This window comes from Pseudorca crassidens, chromosome 2 (assembly GCF_039906515.1).
Source record: "Pseudorca crassidens isolate mPseCra1 chromosome 2, mPseCra1.hap1, whole genome shotgun sequence".
NCBI lineage: Eukaryota > Metazoa > Chordata > Mammalia > Artiodactyla > Delphinidae > Pseudorca > Pseudorca crassidens.
The window spans coordinates 107,138,372-107,166,069 of record NC_090297.1 but is presented as its reverse complement, the minus strand read 5'-3'; the positions used below and the strand labels follow the sequence as shown (position 1 = coordinate 107,166,069).

Here is a 27,698-nt window from a genome sequence, read left to right as displayed (position 1 = left end):
CCCGCTGCTGGGGAGAAGAGCACTTTTGTTTTTTACTTTCACTTCCAATGATCTACATACTCGACCTGGGTCCTGTGCTTTTCAGTTAGTTTTCTTTGGACCTAGTTTTCTTCAGACCTACCCTTAAGTATCACCCCTTCCCCCACCTCCATCTCCATCTCCACTCGCCCATCTTCACTCCCCCTCTCCCTGACAGCACCCCCACGGGTCGCAGAGGCTTCCGGAGCTGAGCGGATCTAGGAGTGCCGTCCCCGAGGTAGCCACGCGGGGGCGACAGTCTTTTCGTCCATGGTCCTACCTTGACTGTTTGGCCCAGCAGATTCTGTTTGCCAGGACTTCGTGGATCAGCAGTGACGGTGAAGCAAGGGAATACCACATCCTGGGAAAGGAGTTTGTGAAAAGCCCACAACTGCCAACGCTGGGCCTGGGGTTTTTTCCTAAACTGTAGTTCAATAGGGAAAAAACTAAAACTACTCCTTAGTAAATGAAAAAATGTTATGTACAACTCCTGCGGCTACTTAACGAAAACGGATGTGAAGGTAATTTCTTAACTTGCCAGGCCAGTGAAGCAGGTCTCGTGCAAACTGAAGACTGAAAGAGAACTGCTGTTTTTTGTCTATGCAAGTAAGTAGTGAGAAAAGGACTGAAAAGAAAGGCTAAAGGAAGGAAAAGGAACAGGACTGAGAAATACGAAGAGACTGCTTGAGACGGAAAAAAGGAATGAGTAGGCGGGTACCTACCGAAATCCCCAGCCATGATTGCAAACGATGCAGCTGATCACTTCAGAATATTAGTTCAGAATTACAAAAGCATGGAACCGGTCAGAAGCGCATCTATCTGCTCTTTGGCTTCTCACCACACAAACCGGTAAAAAACCGGTTACGCGGCACCCGATTATTTTCTTCGGGTTCGTTGGCGGAGTGAACGCTGACCTCCCAGTGGAGACCTAAGCTTTAACCACAGTTGCGTTTCACGTCGTTTACACACGAAAAGCGTTCCGCGTACCGCAAAGCACAACCGTGGTTTCGTACGACAACCCGAATTTTCGCCGCTCAGCGGTGAAAAACTCAGTACACCACATACAGGCGAGTCACGCAGGGCGTCGCCCTTTTCAGCGCAGTAACGGTGGGATCGTATTCCAGGGATAACCGCAACTCTCCCGAGACCAAATCGCGTCTTTAGTAACGCAGCTTCCGGCACTGTACAGAACGTACTGCTAACATCTAAACCCAAGCGCTGTCTGCAGCCGGGTCGCACTCACGCGATTCAGCACGTAACCGAACACCATAACTGGCCACACAGGCAAGTATGTCACAGCACCGCCCCGGCAACAACAGTTTATAAACCACGGAACTCGGTACACTCCGCCAGCAATATCCATAACTCTGTTTTTATACCTCAAATATCAGGGGAAAGCGCGAACGCAGTCCCCCACTATCACAAATTTTGCAGTCGAGTTTCCCACATTTGGGGAAATCGCAGGGGTCAGCAAATCCGAAGTGCAATGGATAAGCCTCACCCTGGGAAAACCACCTTCGTGATCATGGTATCTCCTCTGCCAGGTAAGTATGAGCTGAAGTCCCTTCGGCCCTGACACACCCTCAGACGCCTTATACCGTACACACACGGTCACTTTCCTCCCCGCAGCCCCGAGCCTTCCTGCCCCTTCCAGACAGCTGATCCATGCACTTGCAACCAACAGCCCTCGATTCGCTCCCATACCACGGGAGATCATGTGTCTTTCACCACCAGATCACGAACCAGCAGACCCTGCGCTGAGATATCTACATACGACACGCCCCATCCGTCAAGCCAACGGGAATTACCGCTCCCATCCAGCCCACGCCCCGCCCTACTCCGCGCCTCCCTCCTCCCACGCCGTCCAGCCAAGCCTACCAGAGGGCGGGCGCCCTCTGGGGGAAGTGACGTCGACCGCTCGCTCTTTTCCTCCCACCCGCCCCCACCCGCCCCCACCCGTTGGGGCCGTGCGCGCGTGGCTGGCTGCTTAATCTCTGTCCTGCCGAGCACCTGTCTGGCGGCCTGCTGAAGCCTGAGCACCTTTTGGGAACTGTAACGGCTTTCAATGCGCAGAATAGAGAACATTCAGGAGTCCAGGGGAAACCGGTTCCTTTCAAATCCAGTTGTCTTTGTGATGTACTATTGTGTGTACGTCTAGTAAAACGCATTAACCATTATGACTGGCGGTGAACTCTATTCCATTCTTGAAAGTTCAATTTCGTTCATCGGAAATTTCATTCCTTTTATTCCCCGTCTTCAGGTGTTGTTTTGACTCTGTCCTTGAACAGATTTGAACACCTATCTGCTACCCTCTGACTTCGGAGTCAAATACCTTCTTTAACACAGGTTCATTTGTTAATTATTTTAGGTCTAAGTAAAAAGAGAGTCTTTCATTTTGAAATGTCACTTTTCCATAAATTATTGTTTTTCATGTGTGCAGAGAGCATGGCCTAGGGGTCATTAACTTACTGAGCTCACTGGGCAGGATGTGGCTCTCATGCCAGGATTATTTTATTGTTTTGGGGCATATCTCATGCTCTGTTGCATATCTCATGGTTTTGTTGCTAAGCAGGCCTGCTTGGTTTTGTGGTTGAGCAAACCCGCTTTCTTGAGTGATCATTAACTTTCGGGGGTCTCCCATACTTTTTTCTTTACCAACAAACCCCTGGTGGGATTAACTATTTAATTACCTACTTTGTCCCTTTACTCTGTCCCTATCACTATCATATAAGTTAGTTTCAAGTTACCAAAATTTGGAGAGACTATTTAATAGCCTTTCTTTCTTTTTTAAAAAAATTTTATTTATTTTTGGCTGTGTTGGGTCTTTGTTGTTGTATGCGGGCTTTCTCTAGCTGTGGACAGCGGGGGGCTACTCTTCATTGCAGTGTGCGGACTTCTGATTATGGTGGCAAGGGCTCTCGGTTTGCGGGCTTCAGTAGTTGCAGCACTGGGCTCCGTAGTTGTGGCGCATGGGCTCTGTAATTGTGGTGCGCGGGCTCCAGAACGCGTGGGCTCTGTAATTTGTGGCACATGAGCTCTTTCACTGAGGCGCACGAGCTCGGTAGTTGTCGTGTGCAGGCTTAGTTGCCCCATGGCATGTGGGATCCCCTACCAGGCATGAAACCCACATCCCCTGCATTGGAAGGAGGATTCTTTACCACTGGACCACCAGAGAAGTCCCAGATCTGTATTTATTTTTGAAATCTTTTTTTTCACCTTAGGTCAAGGAATAATTGTATCATAGCAACCTACGATTGATTCTATCTGACCAGGTGTTTTAAAACTTTTTGAGATTTTTGACAGACTTCCCAAGTATCAAATTCTAACTAAAGTTCTTTTGACCTCCAGCTAACTTTGGGGTGCTTCAAAGGGCACCTGGAACATCCCAAAGAGAGATCCTAAACATACTGGGTTCATTTGATATGTTAAATTACATGGGAAACATTGTCCAAACTCGCTGTTGCCTGTGTCAGCTGGAATCATCAGGCTCTCCCCAATCTTATTGCAGCTGCCAAACAGATAGGAGAAAGGGTTTTGGGTTCTTTTGCTGTCTAGTCTCTCACCTTACTCTATGTCCAAAAAATCCCCTGTGGGAATACTCCCACCTCTAGGCCTTCGGGTCCTGACCCCTCCGTGACATTTTCCATTGCACCCAACTCCAATTCCTGTAGGAGTTCCTTTTTGCACCTCTAGGACCCTCTTCACTCCAGGCCTTGGCAGCCCATACCTTTACAGACTACCTATTGGGCTCGCCACTTCCAAGCAGCCCACATCCTAGGCTTTATAAATGCTCAATCTCAAGGAATACACCCCAACATAGGGAAACTTGTTATAGGACATAAGCTTTATAGACAACAGATCCTCCTCAAGGAGAGTCCTGGCAATGCACTGGCACTGGTTCAAACGTCCCCTATCGGGGACCCCTCACGCAAGGGACTGGGTCGACCTGAGAATTCTGGTTAGGAATTGATGGGAGAGTAGACGACGCTCAAAATCCCATTAGGTAAGAAGTGTATTCAGAGGACACTCCGACCCGCTTTCAACAGAAGCCTCCTGGTAAAATGTCTCTGGGACGCCAGACTTCATTTCTAGGAGTGCTCTCAGTTGCAGGTTACTCAGCATGGGAGGGTCCTCTTCTAAGCCAGAAGAAATACCTCTGGAATGTATCCTTAAAAACTGGAAAATTTTTTAAATAGATGGGCTGAAAAGGAAAATACTTAAACTCTACCGTAACACGGCCTGGACTTTATATAAGTTGGGGGGGTGGGGGTGGGGATGGAGTTAAATGGCCTGAAAATTGGTCTCTAAATTACAATACCATCTTGCAATTGGATCTTTACTGTCGCAAGATGGGAAAATGGACTGAGATTCCATATATCCAAGCCTTCATAGTCCTTTACCAAAAGCCTGCTCTATGTGACTCCTGTAATCAAAAGCCTGGGGAATCAGAAAGCACTCCTGACATTTTAGATGATCCCCTTCTAAGCTTCCCCAGCTCCCGGGGGTGGGGGTGGGGCGCGGGGAGCCAAGTTTCCCCTGCTTCTCCGGAGGCACCTACTTCTCCAGATCCTCTGACCAATCCCAAACTCCACCTTCCTATGTCCCTTTATATCCGCTGTTACCCCAGGAGGGAGAGACTAGTCACTTCGGAGTAACTCATAGTGGAACTTCCTATCACCCAGGATCGGGAAAAGGATGCCCTCTTAGGGAAGTGGCAAATGGCAAAGGGACAATCGGAGTACATGTGCCCTTTTCTTTAACCGATTTAGCCCAATGCAAACAGAGAACGGGCCGATTTTCTGAACACCCTAGTAAGTTTGTTGAAGGGTTTCAGGCCCTAACTGTGGCCTTCGATTTAACTTGGAAGGATGTCCAAACAGTCCTATCAACTTTCTGTGCCCGTGAGGAAAAACAGAATTGGGCAGCAGCACAGGGGCACACTGACCAGCTTGCCAGGGACCAGCCTGAACATTTTGTTATGGGTGGAGACACAGTCCCAAATCAGAAGCCTTGTTGGAGTTATAATTCCCGGGAGGGAACAGAAGCCAGGAAACACATGATACAGTGTGTATTAGAAGGGATGAGAAAGTGTATCAAAAAGCCAGATAAGGGCTTCCCTGGTGGCGCAGTTGTTGAGAGTCCGCCTGCCGATGCAGGGGACACGGGTTCGTGCCCCAGTCCGGGAAGATCCCACATGCCGCGGAGCGCCTGGGCCCGTGAGCCATGGCCGCTGAGCCTGCGCATCCGGAACCTGTGCTCCGCAACGGGAGAGGCCACAACAGTGAGAGGCCCGCGTACCACAAAATAAATAAATAAATAAATAATAATTAATAAAAATAATTTACAGAGAAAGGTAAAATTATGACTCGCGTAGTGATAACAAATGAACCTGTGTTAAAGAAGGTATTTGACTCCGAAGTCAGAGGGTAGCAGATAGGTGTTCAAATCTGTTCAAGGACAGAGTCAAAACAACACCTGAAGACGGGGAATAAAAGGAATGAAATTTCCGATGAACGAAATTGAACTTTCAAGAATGGAATAGAGTTCACCGCCAGTCATAATGGTTAATGCGTTTTACTAGACGTACACACAATAGTACATCACAAAGACAACTGGATTTGAAAGGAACCGGTTTCCCCTGGACTCCTGAATGTTCTCTATTCTGCGCATTGAAAGCCGTTACAGTTCCCAAAAGGTGCTCAGGCTTCAGCAGGCCGCCAGACAGGTGCTCGGCAGGACAGAGATTAAGCAGCCAGCCACGCGCGCACGGCCCCAACGGGTGGGGGCGGGTGGGGGCGGGTGGGAGGAAAAGAGCGAGCGGTCGACGTCACTTCCCCCAGAGGGCGCCCGCCCTCTGGTAGGCTTGGCTGGACGGCGTGGGAGGAGGGAGGCGCGGAGTAGGGCGGGGCGTGGGCTGGATGGGAGCGGTAATTCCCGTTGGCTTGACGGATGGGGCGTGTCGTATGTAGATATCTCAGCGCAGGGTCTGCTGGTTCGTGATCTGGTGGTGAAAGACACATGATCTCCCGTGGTATGGGAGCGAATCGAGGGCTGTTGGTTGCAAGTGCATGGATCAGCTGTCTGGAAGGGGCAGGAAGGCTCGGGGCTGCGGGGAGGAAAGTGACCGTGTGTGTACGGTATAAGGCGTCTGAGGGTGTGTCAGGGCCGAAGGGACTTCAGCTCATACTTACCTGGCAGAGGAGATACCATGATCACGAAGGTGGTTTTCCCAGGGTGAGGCTTATCCATTGCACTTCGGATTTGCTGACCCCTGCGATTTCCCCAAATGTGGGAAACTCGACTGCAAAATTTGTGATAGTGGGGGACTGCGTTCGCGCTTTCCCCTGATATTTGAGGTATAAAAACAGAGTTATGGATATTGCTGGCGGAGTGTACCGAGTTCCGTGGTTTATAAACTGTTGTTGCCGGGGCGGTGCTGTGACATACTTGCCTGTGTGGCCAGTTATGGTGTTCGGTTACGTGCTGAATCGCGTGAGTGCGACCCGGCTGCAGACAGCGCTTGGGTTTAGATGTTAGCAGTACGTTCTGTACAGTGCCGGAAGCTGCGTTACTAAAGACGCGATTTGGTCTCGGGAGAGTTGCGGTTATCCCTGGAATACGATCCCACCGTTACTGCGCTGAAAAGGGCGACGCCCTGCGTGACTCGCCTGTATGTGGTGTACTGAGTTTTTCACCGCTGAGCGGCGAAAATTCGGGTTGTCGTACGAAACCACGGTTGTGCTTTGCGGTACGCGGAACGCTTTTCGTGTGTAAACGACGTGAAACGCAACTGTGGTTAAAGCTTAGGTCTCCACTGGGAGGTCAGCGTTCACTCCGCCAACGAACCCGAAGAAAATAATCGGGTGCCGCGTAACCGGTTTTTTACCGGTTTGTGTGGTGAGAAGCCAAAGAGCAGATAGATGCGCTTCTGACCGGTTCCATGCTTTTGTAATTCTGAAGTGATCAGCTGCATCGTTTGCAATCATGGCTGGGGATTTCGGTAGGTACCCGCCTACTCATTCCTTTTTTCCGTCTCAAGCAGTCTCTTCGTATTTCTCAGTCCTGTTCCTTTTCCTTCCTTTAGCCTTTCTTTTCAGTCCTTTTCTCACTACTTACTTGCATAGACAAAAAACAGCAGTTCTCTTTCAGTCTTCAGTTTGCACGAGACCTGCTTCACTGGCCTGGCAAGTTAAGAAATTACCTTCACATCCGTTTTCGTTAAGTAGCCGCAGGAGTTGTACATAACATTTTTTCATTTACTAAGGAGTAGTTTTAGTTTTTTCCCTATTGAACTACAGTTTAGGAAAAAACCCCAGGCCCAGCGTTGGCAGTTGTGGGCTTTTCACAAACTCCTTTCCCAGGATGTGGTATTCCCTTGCTTCACCGTCACTGCTGATCCACGAAGTCCTGGCAAACAGAATCTGCTGGGCCAAACAGTCAAGGTAGGACCATGGACGAAAAGACTGTCGCCCCCGCGTGGCTACCTCGGGGACGGCACTCCTAGATCCGCTCAGCTCCGGAAGCCTCTGCGACCCGTGGGGGTGCTGTCAGGGAGAGGGGGAGTGAAGATGGGCGAGTGGAGATGGAGATGGAGGTGGGGGAAGGGGTGATACTTAAGGGTAGGTCTGAAGAAAACTAGGTCCAAAGAAAACTAACTGAAAAGCACAGGACCCAGGTCGAGTATGTAGATCATTGGAAGTGAAAGTAAAAAACAAAAGTGCTCTTCTCCCCAGCAGCGGGCGTTTTCCCTGCTCAAATATAAAATAGCTGAACCAAGACGAAAGTTAACTTTCAATGCCCTACTGATGAGAGAACGGGTTTTTAGAGTTTTTAACAGATTTCCTTAGTCTCAAGGTTGTCCACAGTATTATGCTCTGGATCCCGGATCGAGGAGTTTCTGACCAAAAGAAGCCGAACAATAAATACCGGGACTAGGAACTGCTTGGATATTGGTTTCCAGGCCTATCAGACATAGCGAGGTTATTACGAAGACATTGGGTTGCCTCTGGGGTTAGGAGCCCAACCTCGCGGGGGGGGGGGGGGGTGCTCCGGGGGAGGGCTCCTTTTCAGTCCTGGTGCCTTCTGTTGGAGCTTGGGCCAACTCCGATTTGCTAGGCCGATTTTGCAAGCGTCATATGAAAATAATATTACGTACTTCGTGAACTTGTGTAGATTAAATGAGATAATCTAATAACACACCTAGCATAGTGTGTGGCTTATATTAAGTATGTCCTGATAGGAAACAATCAAAGCTAAGCCTGTACTTCAGGTTTTTGTAACATTTGAATACATTTTGTATTTGCGGATGTAACATCCGTTCACAAAATAAATTCGTATTAAAGAAGAAAAGATTTTATATGGAATTTATGAAACATATGCCCACAAACGGGACTTGTTTATAGCAACTTTGTTCATCAATGCAAATGTCCAGCACGAGGTGAACGGATATAATTGTGATATATTCATTCAAAGGAATACTAACTACTCTTTGATGAAATGAAACAGATTCCTGATACAGGGCCCCAATATGCATTACTCCCGAAAACATCATGCTGAGTGATGAAAAGAGTACATAGTCTGTGGTTCCCTTTATGTGAATTTCTAGAACAGGCAAAACTAATCCATAGTGACAGGAACTAGATCACTGATTTCCTGGGACAGGAAGTGGTAGGGGGATCGACGGCAGAGGACATTTTGGAGTACTGGAAATGTTCTTCCTTCTTGAACAGGGTAGTGGTTACGTGGGTACATTCATCTGTCAAAAGTCATCAAACTTGAAATGGATGCATTGTATTATTTTCAAATTACAACTCGAGAAATTTGATTTTAAAAAGTAATAAGAAGAATCATTCCAAATTTTAATGTCTTAATTATTATCATTATTATTATTAGCCTTAGAGGGTTCTTTTAGAAAAGTCTCTCTCTTGTGGTAAACAATTTGATTGAAATTTCAGCAATTTCTTCATTTTTGTATCTTTTTCTTCTATTAACTTTATGCACTATTAAATTGCATACTTTAAAATAAAACTAGAATCTATAAGAGCTCAATTTTATAAAAACAAATATAGATATAGATATACCAAAATGACTCCATCAATATTTAACTACCTTAACAGAGGTTATTTTTGAATTTCAGATGTTTCAAAATTTTACATATTTGCATTTTCTGCATCATTTGAATTTTACATAATAAGCATATATAATTTTTGCAAAAATTAGAGTAACTTAAAAATAGAATCGAAGAAAAATACGTAAAGATGTTACCAGCAGTTAATTCCAGGAGGTGGGACTATGGATGGCTGCTTATTTACTTCTTTATATATATATATTTAACATTTTTAAATTTAAAGAAAATGAATGACCTGGAAGTGAAGGAACAGAATAGCTATGGAAGAAGTATGGCGTAGGTGAGAGGAAAAGATAAAGGGAAGGAAAAACCTAGTTCTGGCAGGAATTGTGTTTAAGTTGGAGATGTGCGGGGAGCAGCTGTTGGGATAAGAAGGATGTTTGGGAGGCAGGTGGGTCATGAGGATATTTAGGACAGTTTTATGCCCGTTACGTGACTCCTCCTTAGTGTTTTTTTCAAAAGAAATATACAGACTTAAATTTCTTGTCAAGCATCTTTACCATTTTTGTTCCTCTTTGATTGGGAGCGTATCTTGTGGAGCCAGGCGGGCTTCCGTTCAGATTCCTGCTTTCAAATCCCGCTCACTGACTGAGCGATGAGACAAGTTACTTAACCTTTCCACGCCTCAGTTTTCTCATGTGGGAAGTGAGGACGATGATATGATATAGGCCTGTTGAAAGGATCAAATGAGTAAACCCATGTAAAACTTGTAGACTATGCCTGGGCACACGGCACTAACATGTAATCATTGAGTGTAAGCTCTTGTGTTTTGGGCACAGCACTGCATAAAGACTCGGTGGGATTTTATTTAAGTTACTGATACTTTTGAGTGGCTGTGGACCCTCCTAGAGAGAGTAAAGCAATCCTCTCTGACCAGCAGTAACCTCCTGGGCTGGGAGGATCTGCAAGTATATTAGCTCATGTGATCAGCTCATCAAAAGGGGAATAATGGTCCAATTCCTTGCTTCAAGAATGCCCCAATGTAAAAAAAATAAAAATCATGATTTTACAGTGGAAAACATTTCTACACATGACACAAGACCCAGAATTTTAAAAGAGTGATACATATGACTACATAAAAATTTATATTCAAAATACAAGCAATGAACTTTAAAAATATCATACATGTGGTACAAAGTTACATATGCCCCAAAACTTGTTATGGGAAACAGTAGTCCCCTGATCCCATCCCACATTTCTTTTTTTCCAGGGATAACCACTTTCAACTCACATGACCTACTGTTTGGCTATTTATCTCCTTATCTCTAAATAAATATTGAGACTCTGATTTTCCAGTTTCCCACCCCAGGCCCTGCAGACCGGCCTGCAAAGGGAAGAGTGGAGTTTGTGTGTTTCCCTACCCGCCGGTCGTCTCCAAGGCAGCCGCCAGGACTTCCACTGGCTTGCACACCAACACAGCCCACCTCACCCCTCCAAACCCAACGGCGAAGGAAACTTTGCAAGAACAAATGCCAGGCAAGCAGCTTGGCGATTTGGGGTGGAACCGGGCTCTCGGGCAGGTCGGTAAAGGGTGGGAGCGCTCCAGAGTGAGGAGCTGTGGTCGCCCAAACCCAGCGACTGCCCCCGCTGCAGTGCCCGCCCAGCTCCTCTCCCTTCCAGCCCCTTTCTCCCTTCTGTGTCATTCTCTCCTCTTTCCTGCTCTTGCCCTTCCTCGGATCTTTTCGCCGGCCTCACACCTTTCTCGTCAAGTCCTCCAAAGACAGCTGTGTCGTTCGGTCCTTCGTAACCTCTGAAAGTTCCAAAATCTCAAACTCAGAGAGATGCTCCTTAGCACCTGGAAGAGAACGTTTTAATTAGCTATTCAAGTCCATCACAAGCCTCATCCATACGTTTCTACCGAGCAGTAGAGGACAAAAGTGTTTCCATCCGGTCACGTCCTGGGGCGTCTTCTCGGTGGAGCAGAGTCGCGGCAGGACGAAGGGGCGCCGGCCGGTCCCGGACTCGGAGCGGCCCCGGCTCGTCTCACCTTTGGCCCCGGAGGAGCCGGGCCGGGCGGCCGTGGGTCAGGGACTTGGGGTCTCCTCAGACGCCGGAATCCGCGGCCGGGGCTCCCCTTTCTGGCTGAGCTTGGAAAGAAAGGACGAGGTTTCCTGGAGTGAAGGTTCAAATCTTAGCCTAACAGCGGCTTTTCGTGTCCAACGGAGACTTAGGAGCGAGCAGTTCTGAATAAAATGGGTATAAACTGGGATAGGATCCATTGATATTCGGAATAATAAATAGGGCACCTGAATACAATACAGTACTTCCCATCCAGGTCTGGAACCCTCGACCCGAAAGCTAAGACGCTGTCACCCTGGCTGCTCAGCGACGTCACAGCCCCGCACCGCGACCCTTTACTCACAGGGACCAGCGCGCAGTTAGTTACAGGACGTGCGGTGCGAACCCCTCTCGCGGGGCAGGAGTCAGTGGGCGCAGCCTCTGCCTTTTGCCCCCGAGACCCAGGGTGACCCGACGAGGGGGTGCCACCGGCTCGGTCGCTGCGCCCCTGGGCGGCGGGGCCGGGGCCTCCGGTGGCCAGCGACGGGCAGAGTCGCCAGGGTCCAGCGGGGACGCCGCGGGCTCGTCCCCTCACCTGCCCTCCACGTCCGCGTGGACCGCGCGGACCGCGCCTCTCCGGGACGCGGGAGCGGGAAAGCACGTCCCATCTGAGGAGTAAAAAAGTCCTTCTTCTAACTAAGCAGAAAGGTCCCACCGAGATTTGAACTCGGATCGCTGGATTCAGAGTCCAGAGTGCTCACCATTACACCATGGAACCTGCTCGAAACGTGCTCGCTCTATGCCGCCAGAGATGGGGAAGTACTTATTTAGCCTCCACGCGTCCCAGCGATAATCCCAGGGCATTTCTTCTACGGTCCCGACAAGACTTGAATACAGTTGACCCGCGTGGGTGGTCCTCCGTCTTGCTTTCTCTCTGCTCCTCTCCTTTGATTGACTTCTCTCAGTTCACTTGCACCTCAGAAAACGAGGTAAAATCCACTTTGGGCTTCGGGCCAGGGAAGAGCCCCTGAAAGTCTCCATCATAAACCACATATTCTGCCTCAGTTTGCCAGAGTGTCCCATCCTGAGGTAAAATTTCTGCAGATAATAGTGTTACTTTTCTTCGCCTTCACACTTTTCCCATTGCCCAGAGAGGGCAGACGATTGTCAGGGCAGGACTTGGGACTTCCTGGGTCCCTTGGCTACACAGCACCGATGACACTCCAAAGCTGCCACCACCTCCTACGTGTAATATATAAAGTGTGTCCGCAGTGGAATGGGCATGGGAGGCAGGAGACCTCTCCTTTTCTTCTTCATACACTTCTGATGAAGGGGGGCTAAGTTTTTCTTACCACTGTAGATTTGTTAGATTTACCGCGCAAGTAAAAATTAACGTTTACACCAAACACTGAGACAAACCAGGCCATACTCACCAGGGGTGACTCAAAATCAACGACATGCTGTGGAGGCCACAAGGCAGCGCTATGACACTTCGGCAGTCACAGACTCTTTCCTCACAGCGTGGGCAAGTCAGTTTCATTCCAATTTCTTAATATATCATGACCCAGAAGTTGCACGGCTTAAAAGAAGTGTACACATACCCAGGTACCCAAGAGCACTCATTGCTGGGTCATAGAGCACGTGCATCCGAGTTGTCTGACAGTGTATACAGTATTTATGTACACAAAATACCACCACACTAAATATTCACATGTGTAATAGGTATAAGTCCACACTATGTCTCAAAATAATAATCTGCGTTATTTCATTTCCCCTTTACTTCTTCATTTTCTCCCAAAGCCATTCCTCCCCTTATCCAATACACAGAACAGAAAAATTCGCATTAAAAGAAAAGAGCCGTCGGCCAAAAAACAGAGTCAGTAAGATGCCCAGTGTTGCTGGGAGACGTCCCAGGGACTGGACAAGAGTTGACTCAAGGAGGAAGGAGGCCCTTGTTACCAGGAGGAAGTTCACAGCACCGGGCTGAGGAGAAGATGAAACTTCCTTCTGGAAAATCAAGAAGCTGGGCGGCAACAAACAACACGAAGCGCTCCTCCAGGAGAACTTCAAGGTCAGTCAAGGTTTATGAGTGCAAGGACCACAAGGGGTCTCTGGCTGATACAGGAAGAAAAGAAATCCGTGGAAAGGACGTTGAGGGATCACAGAATGGCCGGGAAACCCGGAGCGTCCTGCTGAGTGCCAGACCCTGTTCTGGGCGTGGGGACGCAGGGGCGACCATCACGGCGACTGCTGCCGTTGTGGAAATCGCGTGACGGACACCGGAAACCAAAACACCACACGGGCCCCCGGAGGCCTCTCGGAAGGGTGGGCAAAGTCACATTCATTGGGTGTCGGCGAGGAAACCGGAAGAGCCGTCATGGATGCCCACCGGGAGTTCAGCTATCCTTGGACCCCATTCGGTTCAGGCGCGGAGGGTCCCGGCCCGGGCTCCGGGTGTCTCCGGGGGCGCTGGCATCTGAGGCGAGTGAGGGGCAAGGCGGGGTCAGGCCATTCTGCTGCCCTTTTAGTTTCGGATAAGGCACCTGAGGCACCAGTTTCAAACAGGATAAAGAACATCATTCATCGCTCTAAACTTTCCGTTTTTCCGAGGCTTTCGAACGGGCACCGTTCTCCTGCGGGACAGGCGGCACATCCTGGGAATTAGTAAGTGTCTACTGCAAAGAGAGTCCAGAAAAGGCATGTGCTGTTGTCTCTGTGGCGCAATCGGTTAGCGCGTTCGGCTGTTAACCGAAAGGTTGGTGGTTCGAGCCCACCCAGGGACGGTGGGAGAGTTTTCTTTTCTTTTTTCTTTTTCCCCAGAACCCATTCAGGGTTTTCGGTGCTGAATACCATTCCAGGTGTTCCATGCTGATTATTACCTGTACATCTGCTTCCACAAAGTTTACCGAACTGTGTTCGGGGTCCTGTCCACCTCACCACTGCTGCCAGTCTTGGGCCACCCCGACTTCCCAGCTCTATTGTCTGTCGTCTCTACTGGACTCCATACTCGCCTAACTCACGACCTCCTGAAAGAGATCAAGGAAGCCACGGTCTGGTGGGATAAAGTCTTTATTCTGCCAAGTCTATAGACTTGGACAAGAAAGTTATATGTTATGTGCCTCAAATTTTTCATCTCTGAACGTTAGTACTTGTTCTGTGAATGATGTTATAAGTGAGCTCATCATCATAATTCTCCTCTGCATTGTTTCTGATAAAGGCCTTTCTTCCATGGTTGTGTATTACTTGGTTTCATGGTTTCACGATGACGAATATGCTGCAACCATCATTATTGTACACACACCTCTGAGCACCCGTGCAGGTGTTTCCATAGCTTAGAGACCTGGAAGTGCAAGTGCTACCTTTAGTGTTTCTATGCTTCTAATGTTGGTAAATGCTTCAAATTTTCCTTCCACAGAAGTGGGACTGAATCATATTCCATTTTATTTTCCAGTCTTTCAATGTCCCTTTCTTCATTTACTTGCCAACACAGCAATCTTTGTATACATCTCTCTATGATAGTCTAACTAATAAAGGGAGCAGTGCCCTCCCGACATAACTAAGGGGAAGGACAACAGAGGGACATTTTGGGCATTACACAGAGATATTCTATTGCATACGCTCGAAAGCTCAACATTCAATATTTTTAAAATCCTCCAAGAACTGTAATTGTTTTCTCTGCTGACCTAGTCAACAGGGTCCAGAGAAGACTACCCAGAATGACCTCTTTGATAACGTCCTGCCAAGCAACTTATCCAAAGAGAAGAATCTCACTGATCCCAGAGGTTTTTTCCTTCTCCCCTTTTCTCTTTTATTTATAAATTTTGCTTATACTTTTAATTTGATGAAAACAATCTAATGCCTGTCCTTCCTCGTATAAAAAGGGGAATTAGCATGGGAATAAGTGTTTCTGTGTTATTCCTTGTCAGTTTTTTGTTTGTTTCTTTGTTTCTGTGTTTTTTGGCTGTGACTATAAAAGTTAGCCCATTTAAGACACATCGTGGGAGCCAACAGAATCCTGCCCCCCCCCCACAGGTTCCTGCTTCAGACCTGGACCCTTAGAGTTATTAGCTCATGTTTGCTCTGTTCTGTTAAATCTCATGTGCAGAAATTGAGCATTTTGGCTTTTTCATACTGTGTGGTTACTGAACAAGGATTTTCTCTCTCTCTCTCTCCGTCTCATTTGTGCATCACTAATTTCTCTTCTCAGTGCGGGATTCTGGTTTTAATTCTAGGAAGTGAACTTCTGGGGATAATCCCTGTTGGGTGGTGGTTTACAGGGATCTATTCCCTGTTAGGTAGAAGATGACAGCTAATCTGGACCATGAGTCTTTCTTGTCTGATGCTTGTCCTGAGGATTCTGGTATTTCCTGGTATGTGACACCACAGCAGTGAGAAGCTGTCCACCTCTTGTCTTTCCTCTATTTGGTAAAAACCGCGTGGGCCAAGGCAATCCTTGTCAATAACTGCAAAAGTGTAGTAGCTACAATAAGGATGATCTTAATATGCAATGGTTCCCTCAAAAGGAGCTCCACAGTAATAAGGGGATTAATACAGGAAGAATACTGAACTTTTAGCATGGAATAGGCAGCTTTCTTTCATTGGTATACTCAGGTTTCTAAATAACTGAAAAAAGTCAAACAAATGTCCTTTAGGGATTACTTAAATCAGACTACAGAAAGCTGAGGAAAGACATTTATATCATTAAAAACAAGCAAAAAAGCCAGCAACATGAGCACTTGTGACAACCCTACAAGTCAAGAGTTAAAGTTTCCAGAACTGTAAGCCAGTTCAGTCCTTAATACAGATGGATGAGGAGCAATGACGTCATGCACAGATACATACCCTGGAGACTCAAAAGCATATCACAGAAGCACTCCGATTTTCACTAATGAGCTTCCTTCAAGGACCTAATGTGGCTTACTGATTTCATTTTGTTTCCCTCACTGTTAGTTGCTGTTAATGCATATCGTTGCCTCTGCTTTCACCTTAAATAATGCGCACTAGTTTGATGAATTTTTTCCCCTTTAAATATATTTTCTCAGAAACAAAACAATATACTTTCTATTCCTTAGGATAGAATAGACAAATTTGGCCTCTAAAAATTTAAATGAATTAAAAATTAATTTCCCAATTAATTTCAGAATAGTAATAATCAGTTACGTAAATATAAAATAAGAAAATTAAGAATTTCTGGGAAAAATGCATTACTACTTATGCTTTCAATGTGGTACGTATATGAGGAAAAATTTTGTTGTTGAATTGGTGACAAGGAACTATAACAGATTTAGCTGTAGATTAAATTAATGGTCTTGATTACTGGGAAGAACAGTGAGAAACGAAATGAAATTGATTACAAAGACGACCGTTAATTCTTTTAAGCAATGTAAATAATTTATACGTTTTATATATAATGACATTTAAAATGTTTATGTCATGTGGTGTGTTTTTATCGAGGTTACTCAGAAAACTTAGATTGGTTTAATAATTTTGGTCTATAAATGACTATATATATTTTTTCAGATTATCTTATAATGTAGAAAATAATGGTGGTATAATATTATGGTACGTAAGTCTAGGCTTTAATTTGTCTTGAACATCTGAGTTAAGTTGGACTTCTTAAATTTCGTATACTGGTTGTACCAGTTAAATAAGGAAACATATTCAGGAAGATTTCAATGTCATTGAAAAAATCATTAAAATTTATGTGTTGAAGTATATTAAATATACTAGTCAAGTACATTAAATATACTAATATCTTTAAAGAGGAATGAATACTTGTAATTCTAGAAACCAGACGACTCAATTATTCCGCTTACAATTTCTGGTAAACATTTTTAGGTGTCATCTAATATGTGATTCCATATATACGAATATATGATTCCAACATTCTCAGGTTGCAACATCTGTCAGCTTAAATTACAAATTCAAGATTTACAGTTAACTTTAATCCTTTGACTAACATTAAATTGATTTAATTAACGAATCATCTTTGGTTGCCTGCAAATTCTGTCTGTCTTTGTCCTTCCCGTTTGCCCTGATTTCCTGATAGGTTGGCTGACAACAGCGCTTTCGTTGGGGAATGCTGTTGTTTTCTGGGTTCACATATATTTCTATAGTTTGTAGGTTTGCGGCTGGGGCTGTGGCTATTCTTATGTGTCCGCTTGACAAGAGTTCAGTAGCGTGGCTTGTGTTTTCACTGCTCTGACACGGCAGAATCATAACCTTAATGCTGCGCACTGCACAGCCTCTGAAACCTTCTCAATCGCCTCCTTGCTTCTCGTTACACATTCATTTTCGCATGGCCCTTGCTTTTTATCACAGCAAGCACCAAAATTCAGCTTTGCAGAGAAATGATATCATTGAAAAGAATGTAGGATAATCTAATGTTGGCAGATTTTACTATGTAAATTACACCTCAATAAAGCTTACTTTTAACAAAAAAGGACAAACAAAACCAAATGTAGACAGGATGGAGAGCACTGGAAATTCTTATTCATTTCTGGAAAGGGTATTAAAAAGTTCAACAGGTTGGAAGAAAATTTGGCAGCATCAGCTGAGGGTCATCCATACACAGTTACATGCTGTGGCCCAGAAATCGCACTTTTAGCTGTGCAATACCTTTGACTTGTGCTCTCCAATATGATAGGGACAAGCCACATGTAGCTACTGAACACTTGAAAGTTGCTAGGGCCACAGGGTGTAAGGATACTAGTCTGATGTAGTAAGTCTCCTAAAGCGTTAAAATAGATTAAACTAGAAAAATCAAAATTCCTTGTGACAGGTTTGAAAACTAATAAAGGGAAACGTCACTAAAATGAAGTCGGGAGACCAGAAGTGGGAGCTCTCACGGGGTACCACTCAAGTCCAAAGACAGGAAGTATCGTCAATTACAGACCCAGACAGAAGAAGCATCAATAGGAAATAATCATGGATTACAGGCCCCAACAGAAAAACATGTACATTGCATCTCCTGCAGGAAATCAGCAACTTGGCAATGAGAAAGTCATCACCCTGAACTTTCACTTTTCTTCAAAGGGCTAGGTTTCAAAACAACCTCCCTCAGCTTCCTCCTCTTTCTGTTAAGTAAGGTTCCTTCCTGTCTTTTGTTTGTGGGACTTGCATATGGCTTTTGCTATAGCTTGCTTGTCCTGAATTGCAATTCTTCCGCTATTCCTGAATAAACCCTTTTTGCAGGAAAAAAACAAAAAAAATCCCAACTTTTCTATATTTTTATATTTATAAAGTTTTTACATTTATTTTGCTTCTTTGTTTTTGGCTGGGTTGGGTCTCCTTTGCTCGGCTATGGCTTTCTCTAGTTGCAGTGATTGGGGCCTACTCTTCATCGTGGTGGCCTCTTTTGTGGCGGAGCATGGGAACTCGGCACGCAGGCGTCAGTAGTTGTGGCATGACGGCTCAGTAGTTGTGGCTCACGGGCTCACAACTTCAAGGTTCACGGGAGGAAAAGTAAGTTCAAAGTACTTACTGGGATATTGTTGTTGTCCTCAGATTTTTGGCTTCCCTTCAGTATCGGATGTCTGACTACTTACTTATATGTTGCTCAAGCCATGACCCTAAGCTGACATTCCACTGTTCTTACTGTGGCAAAGAGAGAAGCAAGAGTTCATGATCAAATCTTGCTCTGTTAAGAATCAATATGAGTCAAGGAAGGGGGAGGGTATATGAAATTGAGAAATTCTGATGAGGAAAGTAGTTCAATTAGGCTTAAGTAACTCAGAGGTGCCAAAGGGAGGACACTGGCAGGTCGTCCACAAAGAACAGCCGCCACATTCACGTCACCACTAAACTCTGAAGAATTTTTGGAGCCTCCACACATAGCCAAAACCCTTTACCTGATTAGTTGGGAACATCACGAGATTAACCCGTCCAGACTAGGTGTTTGATGGCTTTCCGCTATCTGTTCCTCAAGGAAAGGGAAAACTCCCCTTTCTCAGGCTTTGTGTGTGTGTGTGTGTTTGTGTGTATGTGTGTGTGTGTGTGTGTGTGTTTCCTCTCTTCTCTTTTCTGGCTCTTTTATAAATCCTGTCTTTTTTAATGACAACATCCTAATAACTGTCTCCCATTTTTATTAGGAACCATGTGAGCTAACTCATTCAAAATCTCTTTACTACTTGAAGTAAGTCAGAAAGAGGGAAAGAAATATCGTACATTAACGCATATATGTGGAACCTAGCAAAATGGTTCAGATGAACCGGTTTGCAGGGCAGAAAGAGAGACACAATTATAGAGAACAAACATATGGACACCAACGTGGGGAAAGTGGCAGACGGGTTCGTGGTGGTGGGATGAATTGGGAGATTGGGATTGACATATATACACTAATATGTATAAAACTGCTAATAAGAACCTGCTGTATAAAAAATAAACAAAATTCAAAAATAATCTCTTTACCACTAATGTTGAAGTATGATTTTCATATTCACATCTGTATACACTATATTGGTAGCTTTGAAATGTATTCTTGGGTGGAGACTGCCACGGAAAGGGAAAGTTTAGGCCTTAAATTGTTGGAAGATAGGTCCTTCTTAGTCTTTAAATAGACAGTTTCCAGTTAGTATGTGTTTAACAAGCTCATCGTCATTCTCTCTGCGTCTAACGTCGTGGCTTCTCCAAAGGTCCTGTTTACTCTTTCTCATCTTCTTCTTCTTCATTTCGTTAATTAGTTTGGGGAGTTTTGTAGGCCTACCTTTCAATCTTCTTTTCCTTTTGAAATCTTGGAGGTTGAACAAGGAAGGGATGCAAATCTCAGTGAAGTTTTCTCAGTTACCCGTGAGCATGGTGGCCAAGGGGAAGGGCTCTGGAGGCAAAGTGCCTGGGTCTGAGTGCTGGCTCTCACTGTCACGGGGGTGAGGCACTGATAAGGTTAGCTCAGCTTTTCAGTGCCTCAGTGTTCTCATCTGCAACAAGGGGTGGTAAAGTCCTACACTGTCCTCCAGGGCTGTTATGTGGACTTAGTAAGTTATTCCACAGTAAAGCACTGAGGAACAGTGCTGGTCACTCAGTAAAGCTCGAGAAAGCTGCTATTATCCTTATTGTGAAGTCTTTTATTTCCCCTTCTAACTGTACCACTGCTGACCTTCAACATTCCCCAGAACAAATTACGATTGTTTAGCTGACCTCTTCTCCCTCATATAAGTGACCTGCATCTGGAAAACTGGTTGGTGTGGATGGTGATCTAACTGGTGATCTAAAGGCAGTGGGGGACTGGATCCAGCTTCATCAGCTTCTTGGACCCTGGGCAGGCATGACGATTGTTTAGCTCATGGTAGACAATCTCTTGCACATGTTTCTATAGCAAGAGCTTTTCATAGATAGTCAGACATACCTTAAGTATTATAAGAAAAGTGCAAGTATGTACCAGTGACATGTCTTTTTGGTTGTTGTTGTTTGAAGAAATCAGAAGAAGAAACTAGAATTTACCTGGAAGTTGTAGATTTCCTCCCTCAGTTATGATGGGGTGTTTGTAGCAAGCTAGCATTCACCCTGAAAACGACTAAGTCAAGTGTGGATTAAACGAATTCTGTTTGAAGCCTTTGGAGAAATGCAGCTGAGACCCACAGGATCAGCTCCAGAGAGAGAGAAGCTCACTGGAATGAACCTAATTCTCTCCCTTTTCCCCTTAGGCCCAAAGGGCACTTGCGCGAACCCCCGGCTCCCGCGACTTCTGGGAGCTGAGTCAGAGGGGGTGACCCCTGCACTCGGGGGCATAGCTGTGGATCCGAGGACTCTGCGGTCGGTGCGGGAGCCCAAAGGCCGACTGTGGGAGGCTCGGGGGTCCTCCCTTCGGGGCAGGCTCGGAACCCTAAAAGCAGGCCCTCTCGGAAGCCGCAGTCTCCTTGCCTGAGAGGTCTTGGGGCTTCAAGGTTCATCCTTCAGTTTAAAAAGTTGGCGAGTAGGGCAGTGCTGGCAGGAACTACGGATTTCAGGGGTGTGTCACTGAGCTGTAGCACACGCCGTGTTTCCGTAGTGTAGTGGTTATCACGTTCGCCTCACACGCGAAAGGTCCCCGGTTCGAAACCGGGCGGAAACAAACGTTCTTCCTTTCTGAAACTTTTACCTTCCCTTTCAAAAAAGCGAAACGGCCGAAAGGCAGGGGCTGAGGCAGCGGGCGCAGCTGCATTTTCCATCCCCAAGGTACAGGCCAGGAGTTCTGTTGCTGCCTGAGAGCCTGCTCAGCGCTAGGAGCCAGCCCTCCTTTCTCCGCTCTGAGTCACTGCGGAGTCCAGGCCACAGCCAGCTGACCCAAGTGCGCAAAGGACAAGGCTGACTTCGGCTCATTTTTACATCCGGAAATCCCCTCACCTCCTAAGCAGGCGCCTAAATCTCTTGCACATGTTCACGGGAGTTATGTCTCTGGAAACCAAGGAGTTCATCCCCGGCTTGGCTTCACACAAGTTCATCCCTTCACACTTGGCTTTCCCCCACCTCGCCACACTTACGCAACAGTTTGATTTGCGTGACGGAACAAAAGAGACCGAACCCAACTGTGCACCGGGGACTCGAGCCAAAGACACGGAAATGAACAATGTCAGGCTCCACGAACTGAGCTGGTCGCGGAAGGGAAGGAGTCCATAGCGGTGCCGTTAACCAGGAGAGCCCCCAGAGCCAGGGCAGACATCAGGAAGTGGACGGATCCGCCCATCACCTATTGACATCCCAGTCGGCACCTGACTCAAGAGAAAACGGAGGTTCACAGAGCATGACCTTGGCTCGGCAGCACACAGCACTGAAGCTAGACCAGGACGGACCTTGTGTCCTGTGTCAGAGCCCACAGCGTCGCCCAAGACTGCAGATGTGAAGGGTGATGAGCAGCCGGGCAAGGGCTGGGAGCCTTGCACAGCTGCATTCAGCCCTGGGCTTCTGGGAGATCTCCGTTCCAGCTCTCCGGGTCTCTGAAGTGTAATCTTTACTTTTACAATTTTCATCTGGAGATGCGAAGTCGCGGCTCCTCAATGGTTCCCTGGTGGTCTAGTGGCTAGGATTCGGCGCTTTCACCGCTGCGGCCCGGGTTCGATTCCCGGTCAGGGAAGCCTTTTTTTCTTTCTTTTTTTTTTTTTCTTTTTTTTCCCCTTCAGCATCTCCACTGGCAGGAGCCTTCCTCTTCCTGCCCCGACCAGAGCTGTGTTTATTTCAAGGTTCAGATGCAGAAGAGCTTCTGCACTGAGTCCCCAAATGCCGGTGAGTCCTGGCCTCAGGGTCCTTGACATCGCGCAGGCTGGAGGAGGGGAGATGTAAAGAACAGCCTGGGCTGGCCAGCTCTCGCCTCCGCTCTTTTCTCCCTGCATGTTACAAACCCGAAGGCTTATTTACAGAGTTTTCATCCCAAGAGCATCGGGGACTCAAGTTCCAAAAATTCATGAAAAACCAAAACCAATACCCTTTGAAACATACAGAAAAGTTGCAAGAGTAATAACATCGTATATTCTATACCTAAGTGCACAGTAAACATTTTCCCACGTTGGGTTTCTCACTCTCTCTCCGTATATAAGAATGGCGACACCACATGAGAGTTCCTTGCAGACATCTCCACTCAAGATTGCTCCTTTCGTTTGGCGTGTCTCTCAAAGCCAGCTTCTGCAGGACTTGTCCTCCAAGACCAGGGGAAGCGTTTGTCCTCGCGGGGACGCCCCCTTGCCCTTTCAGGAACCTGAAATCCGTTCTCTTCAGGCTGTAGAGAAGCTTTAGGAGGAGTTTTATTCAGCTCCCCCCGAAGTGCAGGCCAGACACGTTCTGTGCTGGTAGGAATCCCCCTGGACCGGCTGCCCTCCGGTCTCCTCCCGGTTGCCTTGGCGGGCAGTGGGGTCTTGGGTCAGCCTGAGCGCTGGAACTGCCTACCTCGGGAAAGGCCGTTCAGGGAAGTGCAGCTGCCCCTTGGCTGTTGCCTGGATCTCTGTGCCCTGCAGGGAGCGTAAAGTGTTCTGACAGGACACAAAGGTGACGAATCCTTCCCTGTAGTGAGTGGGAGGATGAGAGGAGCAGATGGGAAATGCGTCAAAGGCAGGGGGAGTATTCTCAAGTGCTTGTCAGAATTGTCTGCATGGGTGGCTGCCCTGTGATACTAGTGCTTAGTGTTGTCTTTTCCTGACCTTGACCCAGTCTAGGTCCAGTGTGATTAAGTGCTCTAAACCGTCCGTTTTTCTGAGGCTGTGGAACTCGTACAATTTTCCTGTGAGAAAGGCAGCACATCCTGGGAATTCGTAAGTGTCTACTCCACAGAGAGTCCAGAAGAGTCACGTGCTGCTGTCTCTGTGGTGCAGTGGGTTAGTGCGATCGCCTGTTAATAGAAGGGTTGGTGGTTCGAGCCCACCCAGGGACGGTGGGAGAGGTTTTAGAACTCATTCAGCATTTTCCGTGTTGATTACCATTCCCGGTGTTCCATGCTGATTATTACCTGTACATTTGCTCCCACAAAATTTACCGAATGCAGTTCGGGGTCCTGTCCACCTCCCGACTGCTGCCAGTCTTGGGCCACACTCCCCTTCCCAGCTCTATTGTCTGTCGTCTCTATTGGACTCTATACTTGCCTAATTTACGGCCTCCTGAAAGAGATCCAGGAATCCACGGTCTGGTGGGATAGTCTTTATTCGGCAAGTCTATAGACTTGGACTGAAAGTCATATTTTATGTGTCTTAAACTTTTCATCTGTGAACGTTAGTAATTGTTCTATGAATGATGTTAGCAGTGAACTCATCATCATAATTCTCCTCTGCATTATTTTTGATAAAGGCCTTTCTTCCATGGTTGTGTATTACTTGCTTTCATGGTTTCACGATGACAAATATGCTGCAACCATCATTATCGTACACACACCTCTGACCACTCATGAAAGTGTTTCCATAGCATAAGGAACTGGAAGTGCAAGTGCTACCTTTAGTGTTTCTAATGTTGGTAAATCCTTCAAATTCTCCTTCCACAGAACTGGGACTAAATCATATTCCATTTTATTTTCCAGTCTTTCAATGTCCCTTTCTTCATTTACTTGCCAACACGGAAATCTTTCTATACATCTCTCTATGATAGTCTAACTAATAAAGGGAGCAGTGCCCTCCTGTCATAACTAAGGGGAAGGACAACAGAGGGACATTGTGGGCATTACACAGAGATATTCTATTGCATATGTTCGAAAGCTCAACATTGAATATTTTTAAAATCCTCCAATAATGTAATTGTTTTCTCTGCTGACCTAGTCAACAGGGTCCAGAGAAGACTGCCCAGAATGACCTCTTTGATAACGTCCTGCCAAGCAACTTATCCAAAGAGAAGAATCTCACTGATCCCAGAGGTTTTTTCCTTCTCCCGTTTTCTCTGTTATTTATAAATTTTGCTTATACTTTTAATTTGATGAAAACAATCTAATGCCTGTCCTTCCCCGTATAAAAAGGGGAATTAGCATGTGAATAAGTGTTTCTATGTTATTCCTTGTCAGTTGTTTGTTTTTTTCTTTGTTTCTGTGTTTTTTGGCTGTGACTATAAAAATTAGCCCTTCTAAGACACATCGTGGGAGCCAACAGAATCCTGCCCCCCCACAGGTTCCTGCTTCAGACCTGGACCCTTAGAGTTATTAGCTCATGTTTCCTCTGTTCTGTTAAATCTCATGTGCAGAAATTGAGTATTTTGGCTTTTACATACTGTGTGGTTACTGGACAAGGGTATTATCTTTCTCTCTCTCTTTCTCTCTCCCTCTCATTTTTGCATCACTAATTTCTCCAAAAGTGTAGTAGCTACAATAAGGATGATCTTAATATGCAATGGTTCCCTCAAATGGAGCTCCAGAGTAATGAGGGGGATTAATACAGAAAGAATATTGAATTTTTAGCATGGAATACACAGCTTTCTTTCATTGGTATACTCAAGATTCTAAATAACTGAAAAAATTCAAACAAATGTCATTTAGGGATTCCTTACATCAGACTACAGAAAGCAGAGGAAAGACACATCATTACAAACAAGCAACCAAGTCAGCAACATGAGCACTTGTGGCAACCCTACAAGTCAAGATTTAAACCTTCCAGAACTGTAAGCCAGTTCAGTCCTTAATACAGATGGATGAGGAGCAATGACGTCATGCACAGATACATACCCTGGAGACTCAAAAGCATATCACAGAAGCACTCCGATTTTCACTGATGAGCTTCCTTCAAGGACCTAATGTGGCTGACTTATTTCATTTTGTTTCCCTCACTGTCAGTTGCTGTTAATACATATCGTTGCCTCTGCTTTCACCTTAAATAATGAGCACTAGTTTGATAAATTTTTTTCCCTTTAAATATATTTTCTCAGAAACAAAACAATATATTTTATATTCCTTGGGATAGAATAGACAAATTGGGCCTCTAAAAGTTTAAATTAATTAAAAATTAATTTCCCAATTAATTTCAGAAAAGTAACAATCACTTAGGTAAATATAAAATAAGAAAATTAAGAATTTCTGGGAAAAATGCATTACTACTTATGCTTTCAATGTGGTATTTATATGAGGAAAATTTTTGTTGTTGAATTGGTGACAAGGAACTATAAGAGATTCAGCTGTAGATTAAATTAATGGTCTTGATTACTGGGAAGAACAGTGAGAAATGAAATGAAATTGATTACAAAGACAACCCTTAATACTTTTAAGCAATTTAAATAATTTATACATTTTATATATAATGACATTTAAAATGTTTATGTCACGTGGTGTGTTTTTATCGACATTACTCAGAACACTTAGATTGGTTTAATAATTTTGGTCTAAAAATAACTATATATATTTTTTCAGATTATCTTATAATGTAGAAAATAATGGTTGTATAATATTCTGGTATGTAAGTCTTGGCTTTATTTTGGCTTAAACATCTGAGTTATGTTGGACTTCTTAAATTTCTTATACTGGTTGTAGCAGCTAAATAAGGAAACATATTCAGGAAGATTTCAATGTCATTGAAAAAATCATTTAAATTTATGTGTTGAAGTATATTAAATATACTAGTGAAGTACATTAAATATACTAATATCTTTAAAGAGGAATGAATACTTGTAATTCTAGAAACCAGATGACTCAATTATTCCGCTTACAATTTCTGGTAAATATTTTTAGGTGTCATCTAATATGTGATTCCATAAATACGAATATATGATTCCAACATTCTCATGTTCCATCATGTGTCAGCTTAAATTACAAATTCAACATCTAGAGTTAAATTTAAATCTTTGACTAACATTAAATTGATTTAATTAACGAATCATCTTTGGTTGCCTGCAAATTCTCTCTGTCTTTGTGCTTCCCATTTGCCCTGATTTCCTGATAGGTTGGCTGACAACAGTGCTTTCGTTGCGGAATGCTGTTGTTTTCTGGGTTCACAGATTTCTGGGTTCACCTATTTTGTAGGTTTGTGGCTGGTGCTGTGGCTATTCTTATGTGTCCGCTTGACAAGAGTTCAGTAGCGTGGCTTCTGTTTTCACTGCTCTGACACGGCAGAATCATAACCTTAATGCTGCGCACTGCACAGCCTCTGAAACCTTCTCAATCGCCTCCTTGCTTCTCGTTACACATTCATTTTCGCATGGCCCTTGCTTTTTATCACAGCAAGCACCAAAATCCAGCTTTGCACAGAAATGATATCATTGAAAAGATTGTAGGATAATCTAATGTTGGCAGATTTTACTATGTAAATTACACCTCAATAAAGCTTACTTTTAACAAAAAAGGACAAACAAAACCAAATGTTGACAGGATGGAGAGCACTGGAAATTCTTATTCATTTCTGGAAAGTGTATAAAAAAGTTCTACAGGTTGGAAGAAAATTTGGCAGCATCAGCTGAGGGTCATCCATACACAGTTACATGCTGTGGCCCAGAAATCGCACTTTTAGCTGTGCTACACCTTTGACCTGTGCTCTCCAATATGATAGGGACAAGCCACATGTAGCTACTGAACACTTGAAAGTTGCTAGGGCCACAGGGTGTAAGGATACTAGTCTGATGTAGTAAGTCTCCTAAAGCGTTAAAATAGATTAAACTAGAAAAATCAAAATTCCTTGTGACAGGTTTGAAAACTAATAAAGGGAAACATCACTAAAATGAAGTCGGGAGACCAGAAGTGGGAGCTCTCATGGGGTACCACTCAAGTTCAAAGACAGGAAGTGTCGTCAATTACAGACCCAGACAGAAGAAGCATCAATAGGAAAGAATCATGGATTACAGGCCCCAACAGAAAAACATGTACCTTGCATCTCCTGCAGGAAACCAGCAACTTGGCAATGAGAAACCATCATCACCCTGAACTTTCACTTTTCTTCAAAGGGCTTGGTTTCAAAACAACCTCCCTCAGCTTCCTCCTCTTTCTGTTAAGTAAGGTTCCTTCCTGTCTTCTGTTTGTGGGACTTGCCTATGGCTTTTGCTATAGCTTGCTTGTCCTGAATTGCAATTCTTCCGCTATTCCTGAATAAACCTTTTTTGCTGGAAAAAAACAAAAAAAATCGCAACTTTTATATTTATAAAGTTTTTACATTTATTTTGCTTCTTTGTTTTTCGCTGCGGTGGGTCTCCGTTGCTCGGC

At 45.2% G+C, this 27,698-nt stretch overlaps 5 non-coding genes across 5 annotated transcripts; 3 read left to right on the top strand and 2 right to left on the bottom strand.

The window, feature by feature from the left end:
• Positions 1-1,406: 1,406 nt before the first annotated feature.
• LOC137220272 (U1 spliceosomal RNA) lies at positions 1,407-1,570 on the bottom strand. The gene has a single exon (XR_010941584.1). It is a non-coding gene; the product is annotated as a U1 spliceosomal RNA (small nuclear RNA).
• Positions 1,571-6,201: 4,631 nt separating this feature from the next.
• LOC137220261 (U1 spliceosomal RNA) lies at positions 6,202-6,365 on the top strand. The gene has a single exon (XR_010941573.1). It is a non-coding gene; the product is annotated as a U1 spliceosomal RNA (small nuclear RNA).
• A 5,484-nt stretch (positions 6,366-11,849) lies between these two features.
• Positions 11,850-11,921, bottom strand: TRNAQ-CUG (transfer RNA glutamine (anticodon CUG)). The gene has a single exon. It is a non-coding gene; the product is annotated as a tRNA-Gln (tRNA).
• A 1,931-nt stretch (positions 11,922-13,852) lies between these two features.
• On the top strand, positions 13,853-13,926 carry TRNAN-GUU (transfer RNA asparagine (anticodon GUU)). The gene has a single exon. It is a non-coding gene; the product is annotated as a tRNA-Asn (tRNA).
• A 7,192-nt stretch (positions 13,927-21,118) lies between these two features.
• TRNAV-CAC (transfer RNA valine (anticodon CAC)) lies at positions 21,119-21,191 on the top strand. The gene has a single exon. It is a non-coding gene; the product is annotated as a tRNA-Val (tRNA).
• The last annotated feature ends 6,507 nt before the right edge of the window (positions 21,192-27,698 follow it).